The sequence below is a fragment of the Ambystoma mexicanum genome, chromosome 11 (genome assembly GCF_040938575.1).
Source record: "Ambystoma mexicanum isolate Mex_15411 chromosome 11, UKY_AmexF1_1, whole genome shotgun sequence".
In the NCBI taxonomy this organism is placed as follows: domain Eukaryota; kingdom Metazoa; phylum Chordata; class Amphibia; order Caudata; family Ambystomatidae; genus Ambystoma; species Ambystoma mexicanum.
Window position 1 is genome coordinate 1,306,070,551 of NC_090934.1, and position 17,328 is coordinate 1,306,087,878.

The following is a 17,328-nucleotide window of genomic DNA, read 5'->3' on the forward strand; positions in this document are numbered from 1 at the left end:
AATTAACATACCTCATTCTACTGAAAGGGGATATTGTCTCTCTCCTCCATGCTGAAGGGGAAACCCCCTCTCTCTCACTCAGAAGGGCCATGTGATATCCTGCCTCCTGTTGTGAGTCTCTGGGGTGTTAAGAGTTCTCAGCCTCTTGTCCTCTGGGAACAGCAGGTGGCTAAGATGTTTTAATTAACCAACAGGCTTTGAAGTCCAGTTGATTCAGGTCCCTTTGTCAGCCAGTTCTCCTGTCAGAGTTTATACCGCTAGCGCCGCCTTGTGGAATTTGTTGGTACTGCATCCATTTTTGGCATCTGTCTTGAATTACTGCATTTCAATAGAGTGGTCTTTTGCTTGATAGAATAGGACCCTTGCTTAACATTGTTTTGATGGCATCCTTACAGTAGAGTGGTGATGTGGAACCCCCCACAAGAAGGTTGTATCTTTGGAGTGGTCTTCTGCCAACTGCGCAGTTCTCCTGGACTCTGGGATGGAATGATGGGCGGCGGCAGCTCATCCCCACATCTACCCAGTCTATTGATTCAGCATGGGTCAAAACCGTTCACACGACACATTCCTTTTGAGCAAGCCTCTCCTTCATGCAGTGGTCACCAAACTCCAGGCTCCTCGCTGTCTCAATAGCTTGGTCAATGGGAGGGATTCCTCATCTGCCACAATTTCTGCTGAGTGCGAGGGTCAGCCACATTGAGGATGAGCTGGTCCCTCAAGTACTCATCACTGACTCCAGTGAACTCGCAAGTTGACATTAGTACTCTCAATGATGCGATGTAAGAGTCAATCGACTCGCCCTTCTGCTGCTTCCTGGTAAAGAACCTGTACCTCTCCAGTACAATGTTGGTCTTGTTACCAAAATGCTTGGCAAGCTTGGCCAAAGCTGTGTCAAATTTGTGGTTGTGATTGCCGTCACCCCAAACATCGTCCAGTTCTGGCAATGCTCTAAACAGTCTTAGGGCCTTGACCCCTATGCAATTCAAGAGAGTTGCTTCTTTGAGATCATCATTGAATTTGTTGCCCCCGATGGCCCTAAGGTAGACGTGGAACCCATCAATCCATTGTTCCCAGGGAGAGGCTGGTGTCCCAGGGCAAAGGACAAATTTGGCAGGATGAGGGATGTTCTGCATGGTGGAAAAGTGGTGGGGCACAGGTGCAGGGCGGTTTTAGGGTGGTTGACAGCAGGATGGAGACTGTGGAAAAAATAGTGCGAAAGAGTTGGTGCGTGCTGAAGCAGATTGGCTGGAGGGATGGTTGCCCTTTCCTTTATTTCCGTGCGGATTGCTTAATCGGGGAATGACATTTTTTTTTTTTGCGTTCTTGCATTTCTGTTGGATCAGGGGGCAATATGGAAACAACTTGAACAATATTGATGGTGTGTTAAATTATTTCATGTCTCCATGTCTTTGTGTAAAGAAAATGCTTTTTTTTGGTGTCCTAGCGTTCATCACAAGTAAAGTAGTAGGATCGGCGGCGACGTGACAAAGCCTTTATTCTATGGCATTAAATTTACTCCACGGCTCTATAGGATCGGGAAGTGTCCGATAGCGTTGTCACCATGGTAATGGAGACGGGAGACAAAGATGGCTGCACGTAATGGCACGTGGTAAGGTCCTTTCCTCCAATCGCCGTTGGGCGGCGATCCGAAAAAGACGCACTTGTCGCACAGCGGGCTGCGCATGGGTGGAATGGCCCGAAACCCCAAACAAATGAAAACAGTACCTCAGTTACTGCGGCGGGTGGTGGGGTCAGTCGCTCTGCAAGGGACACCATTCTTCAGCTGGTTGCCGCAGCCGCTCTGCACTTCTCACCCGGGCCAGGGGAGAGGCGCGGCAGCAGTGTATACAGCGGCGGCTAGCGGGGATGCCGTTCGCTGTCGTGAGGCGGAGTTGGCAGCAGTAACAGCCCAATGTGCTCCGGGGGCCGGTTCACCTCCTCGTTGCCAATTGAAGTAATGAGGAAAGGCACAAGGTGAGGTTTAGGAGCTTTATTGTGCGGCCCCCGGAGGTCGGACCGGTGTCAACGGAATAGCAGGGAATGTTGTGCTCAGAAGATCTGATAAGGAACACTGGGCTTGCGGAACACAGGGCTCTATGAACGCGTCGTAGAGAACAATATATAACAGGGGGTTAATAGGGTGAAGAGGGAGCAGAGGTGTTGCTAGGGGGTGCCTGAGGGTACTATAGCCCCGGATTGAAGCTCAGGATCTACAAGCAAAAGGCTAGCTGGTCCCTAGTCCCGATAGTCCCGACATTAGCATAGCCCCGGATACTTTCCAGACCTAGCAACACCCCTGAGAGGGAGTAGGAAAGTGAGAAATGTGATGTCCTGTTGGCAGCTTCAGTACGGTTTTCACTGTGCACTGAGCTTGGGTGTGAATACAGGATCGATTTGAGTCCTCGTGTGCTGTTGGTGAGTTATGTGTTGTTTGTTTGTTGATAAAATCATGTATTATGATATTAGTGAAGATTACAAAGATTGGACTGTTTAAATAGTCTGTTTTTTATATTTTTGCACGTAAATCACTTTTCTAAAACCTATCTATACCCAAATTTGAAACATGTTTACCTTTTGTAATAATAAACATTTTGGGAAAACTGGCACACTGCCTCATTATTTAAGCAAGTAATTTAATGAATGTTGGATTCTTTGTATTTTTGCTTTACAATATTTTAAATGTTATTTGCCCATATAAATGTATTTCTGCTAATGAAATTTGGTGACAGTAGCCAATGTAACAAAAAGTGCTTAGCTGGGTTGTAGATGAACATCTAGAAAGGAAGGCCGTCACACAATTCATTACGATCTCACCCATAATTCATAATGACAGTGTGACATGACATGTTATACTGAAGTTCATGTCCTTCAGTTAGAGAGCACCAACATGTCCCTCAAAGTGTTCTTTCTATCAGGGTACAACTGCAATCATTTACCGTAACCGTGGGACCATTCAAGCCATCATTGTTCTTTCTTCACATAATATAACTATTGTCAGGTGGGTGAAAAGAAAGAATGCATGTGTAGACCCAGAGTCACTTAATACAGGAGCCCACAGGGCACGACAAGCAAACTGAATCTGCATCCTGTGTCTACCTGCCCCCTCCCTTATTAACTAAGAGTGCATCTATGAAGAAGGGGGTAGGCTTCAATCAAGGGTGTCTCAGAGGCCCGCTTTACAATGCATATCCGCAAGTGCCATGCATGTGACAGTCACCATAATAGTTGCCACCATGCACGCATGTGGGTATGAGGCTATGTTGTAACATAAGGCCCTTCGCCTGCTATGCAATTTGTTTCCCATTTGACCCCATTTAAAGATGTACATGAAAAGTGAGAATAGTAATGCTCATGCTTTGCATGAACTCTATTGCATGCTCTGCAATCCAGTCAGGGGACTGAAATGACTCCTGTTTGTGCTTCATTTACCTGGGCCAGATATGGAAAAAGGAATGCATAGCCAGCAGATTTCAACTCACATCTCCTTTTGGAGATGTAATTGTGTTCCAGGATGCACCCATCATCCTCTTTAGCATGCACTATAGATGCACAATTTGTGTGTGAGCCAAGACTGCATGCAGTGAGGCTTTTGGGCATTCATTTTTTATTTTGTTTTGCGGCTCTGCCCATATACAAAAACACGTGTTGTGGAAGTGGAGTAATAACACTTCCTGCATTGTTGGAAAGGACCGTGTTGCAGATATTGAGGGGTGCTCAGAAGCAGAACCTTGGAGCACACAATATACCTGGTTTGGAAGGAGGGCAAGAATGTGTGCTCTTTTCGTAAAACATGAAACGCGTTGTATCATCAAGGGCTGTATTTTCAAATGCATTTCAAATCTTTTTCTTCATATTCCATCACACCTGCTGCTGAATCTGTGCATTTATCTCTGTATACAAACTCAGATTAGACCCAAGGTAATTGAAAGTAGGTTTGGTCTCTTAATTGTCCTAATGATTCTCGCCCATAGCTATATTCACCCTTTATCTAAAGCTTTAAACACAATGGGGTCATTTTAATTTAAATAATACATTGCATGAGTGGACCACTTACATTTGCACCTCAGGGTCCAAGGTCCCGTCCAAGCAGTTTTACACATTTCTAACACTGAACAGAAATAAAGTTTGAACACAGGCGAAACCAACTTCACATCTGTATTTTCCAGTGTATTTAGAAACCAAGTGCAAATGCCCCACAATTGACGTGCCAGGGAGGCATTTACAATGGCTTACTGTGGAATCCACTGGCTTTTACCAGGTGCTAAAAGCAGGCAGATTCCATAGGAATTCAATACAATATGCCATGCTGGAATTAATGCGCTATCTTCTGATGATACAGGCTGGAATGCAAAATACGTGCTGTGCCTGTGAAACCAGATTGTATGGAGAAGCCTGTTTTTTTTATCATTAGAGAATCATTACCCATTTAGGGATTCAGTTATCCATCATTGCATCCTGATTAATTATCCATTATCCACATATTATATAGCCATTTGCATTTGCTAGAATGAGGCCTGTTATATATGAAGTGCCATGTATAGACACATGTTATATTTGTAGAGACGTGTAGACACATGTAGAGATATGTTGTTATGTACTATGTATACATTGTAGAGAGACACGCATGAGTGTGCACTTAGAGTATGCATTGAGTCTACATTATCGATAGTGCTTGGGTTTGCGAGTGAAAGAGTAAGCACTAGAGAAAGCACGAGGCCTATGGCATTTTGAAGCCTTCCTGAACGAGACACAGAGAAGTGCCGCGGCACTGTGAAAGTTTTTATGAGTTACAGTGAAAGATTGGAATTATCAGCCCTGGGATGGTGTTCGCAGACAGAGATGGTGGGGGCCATGCAGGGAGTGCTTTGCCTAATGGAGAAATATGAGGAGATGGTAGGATGGTGAACGCATGTCACGATGACAAAAACATGAAGTGATTGAGCAGTACAAGACATGTATCACAGACTTTTAGGCACTGCTCAGATTTAGAAATGCTGACATATCTGTCATATCTATTGACAGAGAGGCATTTTAGCTTAGAGAGACATGTAACCATGGATATGTATTTACGTCATTGAACAGTATATTGAGAGGTGAGACTCTGAGATTTGGGTTGCTGCTCTCTGCTGGTCTGCTCTCTGGGTAGTATTTCAAGTTTGGAGTTCTAGATGGAGTTCTAGAGGGAGCTGCTCTCTGAGATGGAAGAGAGGAAGAGAGATGGTTGGCAGTGGCACAGGAGAGACATTTGGATGACTCTGAGAGAGGAAGCATTGGGGAAGCATTCTGATGAGAGCTGATGAGATCGATCTGGCAGAGAGAGTTGGCAGGAAGACCAGACCACTAAAGGGGATAGGCCTGTCCCTGACTGAGTGGCTGGTTGCAGAGTTAGCTGGAGAGGAGAGACATGGCAAGAAGAGGGGAGTATTGAGAGACACGTGCATGGGGAAGTAGGACAGACACTCACACAGAGTTTTTGCTGACATGATAGATGTGGTAATCAGACAGGGATTGTCTGAGAGAGAGAAGTGTGGTGTGGATTGGAGAGGAATGGTGTGGATTGGATTTGCTATTAGATTGCTTGCATTAGAAGCCTGTAAGGCTTATAGTTATTGCATTGCATTGTAGATTTGCACCAAAAGCATAAAAGGTGCAAATTCGAGATTTGCATTATAGTAGTGTTTGCATCATGCATTGCTGTGTATGAATAAAAGTGTTTCTATTGTTGAATCGATTCATGTGTTTTCTTTGTCTCTTAAGTTAGTGTGTCCATAGTATAGTAACTAAGGAGTAATTTAGGAGTAACACAGTGCACAAAGGCCCTGAGATACAAGAGCAGGGGGGGCGTAGTGATCCACACCCCCCCGAGGGAGATTTGTGTGTACATGACATGCCCACGCTCAATTGGACAAGAAAAGCGCAACCCCCAGATTGCCGAAATCGATCTCAAGTCCGGTGTTAATGTGTAACACCTGTTTTTAGCACCTTGTTGTCTGGCTCAGTGGACTTTGAAAAGGGCCTCCTATCTCTTTGTTGATCATAAATGATTGGATGCTTTCTACTCCCTTTCTTGTTCATGTTAACGTTTCTTGGACTCTTCCTCTCTTTATCTCTGGGGTTTCCACAAGTCATTGGTTAATAACACTTAGAATAATTGAAATGGGTCCTTTTTCTCTCCACTACGGGAAAAAAAGTAAATGTTCTAATGATCCCACTCCCTGTGTTCAATGTTGGATCATCATGCATTGGCATTGCTTGTGCCGCAACATCCTCTGTTTCCTGTTCCAATATCCCATTGTTCTCTAAGGAAAGGTGGCATAGTCATTCCACATCATTTAGATTTGCAATAGTCATTTTACCTGAATGGCTGTCTGTATTAATGGTGGTTAGATTACCGCTAGCTTCTTTCTGTTGAAAGTGCCTATCCAACCGTAGCCTGCTGATGCATATCAAGTTATTCACCTGTGCCTGCACATATTGTGATGCATTGTTAATCAGTGATTGATTGTTGGGAACCCTAACCCTATTTCACGAGATTGCACCTCTGCTTCAGTTGTGTTCTTATCACCCTCTGTTATGCTTCTAGGATTTTGCTTCTTCAGAGAAGAATTGGAGATTTGTGATCACCTAAGACCTATCTGCTACTTCCGCCTCCTTTTCCTCTTTTCCCCCCATACAAAGGAGTTACATTTCATCTAAACAAGAATCTTTGGCAGTCTAATTAGATTGTTATCTTCCCATAAAATCTGATATAGATTAATTTGAAGTATCCAGAGATTATCTTTCTATCCCTGGAGTAGTGCCTAGCTGGACTCCTTCATGAATAATTCAACGAAGCACAAAAGTGAATTTTCTGCTACTAAGATAGTCACATCTGAAATCCCTTAATGTTCTCACTTTAGTTTCTTTCTGGAATGTATCCAAATTATTTTGCAAAGTGTCCAGACACTGTCCTTTTTGGTTAGGGCAGCTGGTGCCTACCAACTGGAACCAGTAAAACAAAAAGCAGGATATGAACTGAAACTTTGGCTTGCCTGTATCTGCTGAATTTGAAACCAGAAACACGGATCTAAAAGCGCTCGTCCACAAACCTGTGCTGCTCCTGATTGAGTACGATAAATTGAAAGGAAAACATTCACAGGCTGCCATGGTATGAGAAAAGAAAGAAAAATTGTTTCACCAAATTTGCACAGGGAACGGATTTCAGGACAAACAAGTCCATCCCGGGTCTTAAACTTTGTATGTTGAAATGTCACTTGTTTCTAGAAAGAAACTGGTGAAATGTATAAAACCCCATTCAATTTCACAATAACTCACTCGTGTTTAGTATAGAGAAGTATGCTCATGTTTCGCGTGTCATGTGCCTTGTAAACACTTCACACAAGTAAGAAATAAACATAGACCAAATGCAATCTAATGTCAAATTGCACATTATAAACACAAAGATCACTTAGTAAGAATCATCAGAATGTTATAGTGTCGATATCAATGAAGGTTCACCTCAAAAATTCTTTGTGGCTTTTTTAGCCCGGGCTCCATTTGCATCCATATTGACCTCTGTTATAAAAATACTTATTGGCTCTGATTCAGAGGGCGTTTTCCAATGGAATTGCATTATTATAAAAGGCTTCTGTGAATCAGGCTAATAATCTCTTCTACTAAAACTAAAAAAATATATATCTGTACCATTCAAGCTCAGTCCCACAGACATGCAGTACTTGAAAAAATTGTGAAGAAAGACACATCTTCTTAAAACACACAGAATCAATTATATATTGTAAATAGTATTGTCATTGAATTAACCAATCATTGAATAATATGCAAAGATAATGCATTAGAAGAGATACCACTGGCTACCGATCACATCTAGAATCATTTTCAAATCTCTGTGAATCACACACAAAGGTCTGGCCAAGAAAGCTCAGATCAAACAAAAACATGCTAATAGCTGTCCCCCACTTCAAAACCCCCAGAGCTGGCGGAAGCAGTTTTTCAGTCATGGCCCCCAAACAGTGGAATGCCCTACCTTTAAGTATCAAAAAATGTTGAATCATTCCAGTGCTTCAAAAAACTCCTAAACACCTGGCTGTGTAATCAAAGCTAGACAAGCAACTCCTTAGACAAGAAATTGTTCCTTTAGCCTGAATATTTTGTAAATTGTCAATTACCTATGCTTGTATTTAGCAGAGTAGAGTCTGCAATTTAGTAGAGTACTGACATACTGTTAGCATTGTAATTATTGTACTGTGCATGAACGTTTTGAATAATGTCCAAAATCATATTGAAGATGTCTGTAACTACGCCATGATACCTGTGGTCTGGGCGTCTAACAAATGTAATAAATACATAAATAAATAAATAAATAAGATAGAAACTAGTTAAGCTAACGATATTGATAAGCAAAAGTTACAATGATCAATGTTTTTCAGCAAGCTTGATCAAAACAGCGATATGTTTTAAGACCTGTTAAATGGTAATTATATAGTGCCTCCTTATTATTTATATTGGCCTAAGCCTATTCGCGCTACACGGAAAACCGTGTTGCAAAATTCCGATTTTTGGGTTCACTTCGCCGCCATTTTAAGATTAATCCACCATTTTAATTTAAACTTGTGTGTTCTTCGTTCTCCAATGGTGGACTATGTTTTCGACTTGCAAACAAGACTTCCGACCTTTGAGTTCTGTTAATGTTTAGGTGTCCGAGAGCCAACTGTTTAATTAAGCAATTAGACCTTGTGCTACATATGAACTGTAATGCAAGTGTTGTCTGCGCTCACAAGCCTCATCCTTCTATAAATGTTGGGACAATGAAGAACAAACCTCGAAAGTATGTTGTGGCTGAACTGCATTGTGAAAGAATGTGGAACAAGGCTTACCGCGGGATCCGAGAACTTACATCGCTATTGTGTCCCCATGGAAATACAAACCTATGTAATCCTTTGCATAATATATTGTATAATCTGTATGTGAACTGGGCACAAACTCTAGACCACAAATTATTAATGTGAAGAGAGGCTGGAGAATATTACACAAATTATATAAAAGCACGAATGTTTCGATGTCCAGGACCTGACTCTCCTCACTGTGTCGGCTGGTACACACTGCGAGGTGTTGGGGCCAGATAGCCAGATAGCTATCTGTTTTCCTTTGTAAACTGTACAGGAATAAAAGATCTGTGAATCTTTTAGCTCGTGATTGGTGTATTTTCTCTGCAGTACTCAGCCTCGATATTTCTTTTTTTTTTCAGGTGGTTCCTGTATAGGGACCCTCAATATTGATGTCACCTCGTTGAAGAGTTGGCGCGGTTATTGGAACAGGATCGGACAGTGAGAAAAGGGGGCCCCTTTTTGGGTGAGACATGACACCTCAACAGTACTGCACAATGCGATGCCTGGGCGGTGAGCATGTGGTCTGAGATGTCATCTTGACGCGGGTCCATATAGTTCGAGGCGGGCAGTTTTGCCGAAATCACCAACCACGAGGGTCCTTTGTCCTTAGTAATCTGATAGGACCTCCCTTTGTCCTTTGAATCAGGTGATTCGTGCCCCGATTCCTAAGTATCCTGATATTTGGTTGTAGTATTGTATTCCTAAGCACAATCGGTGCCAGGTAACACCAGTAATATGACATGCCTGGGAAATTGTCTGCCTGGAACAGGGCGTTATTCTGCAGAGACAGACAATCTTTGGAATTTGGACATCCGGCACCACAGGAGGTGTCGCCGACATGTACTATGTACTGTAAGTAAGGCATTGGTAGTATAGTACTCACCGATAGGACAAACTAGACATGCTCCCAAACTTCAGTGGCCAGTCAATGGTAGTTTTGAGATTGCTCGCATAGAGTATTTAGAATCTATATTGTTAAAGAAAAAAGCTAGACCTGCAGCATTTGATGTAATACAAAATTGGAAAAAGAAAGCTATGCAGCAACTTAAGAGTAAAGAGAAGCATGCACCTCGTCACATGTCAAATTCAGAAAAGTCATTATTGTATGATCAACAAAGACAGTCAGAGTCTTTTAGAAACATGGATAGGGCTTTTCAACTTGGTATACAGAAAATGTATCCGTCTAAAGATTTTCATACCTCAGATGAGCTAACTGATAAACTCTTAAATGAACGTAGGCCTGGTATCCTTATGTACCTATTCCTGCTGTCTTACCTCTTCCTGCTGTCGTTCCTCCTCCCGTAGCAATTCCTGTTCTTCCTGTTGTTCCTCCGCCACCAGTTATTGCTTCACTTCCTTTTGTTATTCCTCTTCCTGTACCTTCGCCTTTACCGATTGCTACTGTTCCAGTAAATCCGTCTTTATTGTCAGTAGTAGTGTCTCCACTACCTGTTGTACAGGATGTATCTACTCTCTCTTTTCCAAGTGGTTCTGCTCCACTTGTAGCTGATAAAGGGGTGAGTTCTGAATCAAAAATTGTAACGCGGAACCCAGTTTCCAAAGAAAAGAGGAGAAATTTGAATGCATGGGCTAAGCAATGTATAGAGAAAGGTGAACAATCTACTGTCTTAGCTACACTCCTTAATCTAGAAAGTATTCCCAATCAGAATGTCTTTATTGAGGGGATGGGGATACATTTGGCTGTAATGTCGAATAGATTGACACACACAGATGTCCCACAAGGGCTGAGAGATTTGAATATTTAGCTTATTCAAGGGACTGCAAAGAAAGTACATGAGCATGTCGAGAGGGTTTTTGAGTTTAGAAGGGAGTTAGAACGGTTACAGAATGATGAATTAGATGGTGATAGTTTGGACGCTTTTTATGTGCAGAAATGGTTCCTTCCTCCTTGTAATGCAACAAGTGAAGAAACGCAAATTTGTACGAGGGATGCGCTTAGATGAATTTCAGATATGCCGATATCTCCCGTAGAAGTATATGATACGTATAGTCAGTATACTCCAGAAATGCAGAGGAAAGTGTTACAGGTAATGGTAGAATACCTGCAGGATGAATGTATAAAGAAAAAGGTTTGTTGTCCAGCAGAATAATTGAATATTTATAAAAGGGCTTTTGTGTCCAATACTGCTTCCACCACTTTAGCGCTCGATTTGTCTCTGTTGCTTAGCAAATGTTCAGAGTCGCCTACTTCTCAGCTGCCTATGAGAGAGGTTCCTCCGACATTTGTTCCCAAAGTTGAAATTCAGGCTTATGTTGCAACAGGTGCAGCAGCCATCGATATTGAAGCTCATTATGTATCACAGTTTGTTAACGTCCCGTTCTCAAGACAGGAAGTGAATACTATTAGACATTCAATTCCAGACATTAGGAAGAATCCAAAAGGGTTTCACAAAGAAATAGAATCTGTCCTGCATTCAGCAGTTTTTACTTTGAGTGATATAGATTTGTTGTTCCCCATGAGCCTACCTGCTGATTTATGGAAACAGATTAGGACTGTAGATGATCCAGCGAGGTTAGGTGACATGTGGGTTAACTTGGTTAGGTTAGATGGAGAAAGGAAAGCTGGTGAAAGACCACTGCAAGTGATACTGACTTTGCCAGATAGAATAGTAACGAAATTAAAGACTTTGATTCCAGAAAGAAGGATTGTTTGGGACAAACTCACTGCTTGTACCCAAGGAAAGCCTGAGGGTGCTACTGAATTCTTTAATTGGTTCGAATAAGTGTTCACAGATTTTAGCAGACAAGATTTGAGCAAAGAGTCAGGGAAAATATTGTTTGTGGATAAATTTGTGCGTGGATTGTTGCCTGATATCCAGTCACAAATTATGACTTCTGAGAGTGCTTGGCAAGCCAAATCACAGTCTGAAGTATTGCATATGGCTTAGTATTACGAGAATAGAGTCAATAATGAAAAAGAAAGGATTGAAAAGAAAAGGGGATATCTAAAAACCAAGGTATTATTGCAGCAGATGGTCAGAGGGCCTAGAGGTGGAAGTACACAGTTTAGAGGTCAATTTGTTCCACAAAGTAATACGCCATTGGGTCCTGTACACGTGAACCAATGTGCTTATTGCAGACAAGAGGGTCATTGGTGAGCACAATGCCGGATCCTCCAGCAGAGGTCGAATAACATATATGGTGTCATGGGTAGACGATCCAGAGGCCGCCCTGGGGTAGAGGGTCGTGGTAGGAGCCAGTCACTCAATGTTCTCAGTCTTTCTCGCAAGATAATCAGTACCTAGTGTAAATAGCAGAAATATGTTTGATAATCCTTCAACTGCCTATCTTTCTGAAGATCTTGTCTTTGATGATATATTGTTTTATTAGGACAGCCCGAAGCAGGGTCTGGAACTGACACCTTTTCCCATTAATCAAAAAGGTCCCTACATTGAGATGATGGTGGGGAATAGGAAACATCTATTTTTGATAGACACAGGAGCCCAAAAGTGTTCCATTGATCATTCACGGGTTCCAGACATTCCACTGTCAAGGCAGAATAATCTTTCTGTAGGGTTTTCTGGTACACCAGTGATTTTTCCGGTTTCTCTGCCGGTACTGATTTCACTGGGTCCATTCACGGATTACTGTTCGTTTCTTCTGACAACGAACTGTGGAGAGAATTTGTTGGGGTTGAATATGTTGAACGAATTACATGTGGTTGTTCATTGTTCTTCGGATGGAGTGCGTTTGACGATTTCACTTCCGCAATCTTCTACCTCACAGATTCTGACTAGACCTTTGCCGCCAGAATTTAGTGAAGTTCTGGCGTGTTTATGGGCAGTTGACGGCAATGATGTTGGTATTTTACAAATTGAGCCTGTTAAAATTGTTTTGAAACCAGGAGTTAAGTTGCCACAAATTCCACAATATGGGATTTCAGTTGATGGTGAGAAAGCCTTGAAGTGTATAGTTTCCACTTTATACATCGTGGAATAGTCTAAGAAATTGCAGGAAGTTTGTGCAATAGCCCGATTTTACTGGTGTATAAAAAAGGGGATAATGCAATTCCTTTCCGTTTCATTATCAATTTGCGCGCTGTCAATAAGATTGTTGCTCCTCAATTTCCAATTGTGCCTTATGTAACGACAATATTAACAATGATTCCAGCTTCTGCTACTCATTTCAGTTGGTGGATCTTAAGAATGCCTTCTTTAGCATTCCCATACACATGGATAGAAGATATTTGTTTGCGTTCACCCTAGGGGGACGCTCTTTACATTCACCTGTGCACCACAAGGGTACAGAGAGCGTCCAAGCATTTATAGTAGGGCTTTGAAAGAGCAGCTCAATACACTTGAGTTGCCTTCTACTTGTACATTGTTACAGTACGTGGACGACCTTCTCTTAGCTGCAGATTCAGAAAGTGCTTGCAAGGAAGGCACTGTGTTATTGCTTATTCATCTAGCAAAACATGGGCATAAAGCTTCATTGAAAATGTTTCAGTATTGTCGACAGGAGGTCGCCTATTTAGGCTTTCTCCTGTCAAAGGAGGGAAGAAGATTGACACCTGAACAAATTAAGAGCATTTCTGGCATGTCTGTCCCAAATACACAGAAGGAAGTCAGAGCCTTGATAGGAATGGCTTCTTACTGTAGACAGTGGATCCCTAACTTCTCACTAGTGATAAAACCAATGCTGGCATTGACAAAGAAGGGCATTTCTTTGCCACTACCGTGGAACTTGGAACACCAGAAAGCTTTTGATCTGCTCAAGACTGCACTGTATTCAGCACCAGTTTTGGGCACGCCAAATTATGATAAGGCCTTTGTGTTGTACGTGCATGAACATGATGGATGTGCTTTGGCTGTGTTAACGCAAGAACATGGGGGGAAGAATAGACTGTGTGGTTATTTTTCCTCCACACTTGATCCTGTTGCATGCGCTTTGCTGAGATGTTTGAGAGCTGTCGCTGCTGCTGCTGCGTCCGTAAAGCAGAGTGAGGGTATGGTTCTAGGCCATACTTCAACCGTCATGGTACCTCACTCTGTAGACGTATTTGCACCGCATATTCAAATTAAAAGGTGTTGCGTATTGAATCCGGTTGAGTTGTTACCTCTTCCGCAAGATATTGCTTGCAGTGACGAAATGTCACATGACTGCCTTTATACCACAGAGCAAGAAACTAAAGGCAGGATTGATTTGAAAGATACACCTCTGAATGATCCACAAGGGGAGCTGTTTTACGATGGCTCCTGCTTCAAACTTCCAGATGGTACATCCACTGCTGCTTATGCCGTCGCTACATTAAGCACGATCGTGGAAACCAAAAGAATTTTGCATAACTCTGCGCATGCCGCAGAGATTATTGCACTGACTCGAGCTTGTGAACTTTCAGAAGGGCTGAGAGTGAATACATTTTCCGATAGCCAGTATGCCTTTGGGGTGGTTCACAACTTTGGTAGACTTTGGGCAGAAAGAGGTTTCTTCACCTCACATGGAACACAAATCCAACATGGCACCTTAATAGTTCAGCTACTCTCAGTGCTTGCACTTCCTACTCAACTAGCAATCATGAAGTCCACCACACATCAGAAAGTAGCAGATGATGTGGGGAGAGGAAACGCTTTTGCTGACAGGATAGCTAAACAGACTGCTACTGACTTATATTCAGAAATGTATGTTATGAAGATAACCACAAAAACCTGCACAATAGATGAAGGAATTGACTCAATAAAGAATATTCAAGCTGATGCCACTCCAGAGGAACTTAAACGCTGGGCTGAGGGTTTGGCAAGGTTGGATGAGGAAGGGTGTTGGGTAGACAGTTCAAAGGGAAAATGGATGCTACCTGATGAATATGTCATTGTTATGATCACAATGGCATATGGTCCCACTCACATATGTGCTAGGAAAATGTGTAAATTATTAGAATCTGCCTGTGTGAATGTCAATATCTCAAAAACTACGGAGCGTTTTGTCCAGAGTTTTATGGTTTGCTTACAGCATAATGCGGGGAAGGGTACGATGACACAGAGGGGTAGTTTTGTTCCCCCCTCTGTGCCTTATGAAGTGATTCATTTCGACTTCCTCGAGATGGAGCGCTGTAATAACTACAAATATGTCTTGATAGTCATTTGTGCCTTTAGCAAGTGGGTTATATATACAGAAGAGAGGGCCAATCTGCAGCCACAGTGGTCTGCTCCGGGGGTGACATACCAGTGGGGGGCCCAGGAATCTATATTCTCAAACAAACAAAATTACTGGTATGTCCAGGGTTGGCCAATGTGAAATATAAATGAATTAGAAACTTTCACTCGGTCTTAACCCGTATAACCGTACTGGTTATCAATGTTGCATGCAATTGTATGTACTAAGGTACTCCATGAAAATAAACATAAGATTTTTTGGAGATTGATAATAAAACATTATGTCAAAGAGGTGATGCACGTAATAAAATCCAACATATAAGAACATATACAATCAATAACATAAATTTCACATTTGTGGATTGAATATAGAAACTTTCAAACAATAAAAAATAAAAAATAGTAAATAGTGCATGAAAGAAAAACATGAAAAAATTGTCTATATTGACAGAAAGTCAGTTATTTGTCACTGGGATGCTTGATTTGAACTGAAAACAAGGAATAGGTCCAACTTCAAATCTATTTCAATTGGCGCCGAAAGTGTTCTTGCAGGAAATTTACAAGTGAAGCAAGTAAACAGTATTCTTTAGCAATTATACTAAATTCCCAAGGATAAAGTTATTATGTGTTGGGGTAGGGTCTGCCAACGCTACAGGGAGAACAAACAAACAAACGAATGGGGTTGAGGGTGCTTGAAAAAAGTAACCTGAGCCCATCGCTGGACAATGCCACATATGCAACAAGGTCCTACTTGACAAGAATGTTCTGTGAAGGACCTCGTCTCCCCTCTGGTTGAAGAAAGCGTTTTGGCGGTACAGAATCAGTAAAAAATACTGTTCATGTTGAAAGAAAGTACTCTGCCTTCATCAGGGCAATAATTAGCAGGACCCTGTATTAGTAAAAGGGGAGAAAGGAAGAAAAAATGGTAGAGGGAAAAAGAAGGATAAGTGATCAAGGAAAATAAAGATGTGAAATCAATCAGGAGTGAAAATTAATCTGTACAGTAAAATTTGCATGCAAAAGATGAAGTAATCTTTTTAGCAGACATCAACCCTGGTTGTGTCTGCGATATATCTCATAGCCACATACAGCAAAAACCCATACAGAGAGGGAATTCTCTGGTGAAATACCGATGGACCTACCCCCAAATGGGCAGAAAGAAAGATGATGGCATTGGGTCCCCTTTGGAAGAGTAGTGCATGAGTCCCCATAGCAAAACCTGCCGGTCAGCGAGCCAAGGTCCATGTGTGAGAGGCGGGACAGGCTGGAGGGGTGATGAATCACTTACCAAAGGTGGGTAGTCTAGATGTAAGCCATCCGAGGCTTAGTGGTAGAGATGTAAGAGTATGCACTAGTTTCTGAGCCGTTGGAATAAGGAAAAACAATGGAAACTCGTGGTGGTCCAGTTGTCATCATCATAGGGCAGACAAAATGTCTGGAACCTAAGGTAGCGATGTAACCGTGTGCGTGTACGGTTAGAAAGGGTAAATGGAAAAAGGGGGGCGTGGTATACAATAGGATGAAATAACCAGATTAAATGCTATACCTGAAATGTGTCTTCTCCTGGAGGTATGAGGAGAAGAAAAGAAGGAAGAAATGGCCAGTCCAAGGGAGGCAGGAGGCATCTGGGTCCACGCAGAGGCAGTCGTGGACGGAGACCACAATTTGTGGGTTCTTTTCTTCGTGGGAGTCCCGATGCGCGATGCTGCAAGGGAGGTCAACAAGGAATGGAGGAAGAATAGAAAAGATATTCTAAAAAAGTGTATAAGGAATGCTGAGGGGGCAAGAGAAAGTGCCCATGTCTTGAAACGATGGTGAATCTAACTGTTAGGTAGTACTGTCAGCCATGTGCGTAAAGAAGGGTCTGGATGGACTTGCCTGTATTTGTATGAAGCACGGCTACATGATCGTGGCTGGAAAGGGGGAAACGCAGGGAATCCGCTGCGTGTCTACCTCTCTGTGGCCTGCCGTGTGAATACAGGGTGAAGCCTAAGGGAAAAAGAAAGGGAACGGTTGTTATGGCAACCGTAGTGCGCGTACATCTGAGATGCGTAGGGAGGTACCCGCAGTTCACGCGGCGACCAATGCGGAGCTGCCAAGTTAGGAATTGACAGGTGGGTGTGCACTGATGTCAGCCAATGGTGCTGCAAGGGGGCGGGAGGCAACAAACCCGTGATGTTTCCGTGCCTAGAAAGAAAACCACCACCCGTGGAACGGGTGATTGATCATCTGTCCCGTGCTCGCTGTGTGTCGAGGGAGAGAGAGAACACGTCCCTCCTGGGAGCTGAATCGACTGGGACCGTAAAAGGAAAAACATTTTCTGACGCTTGCAA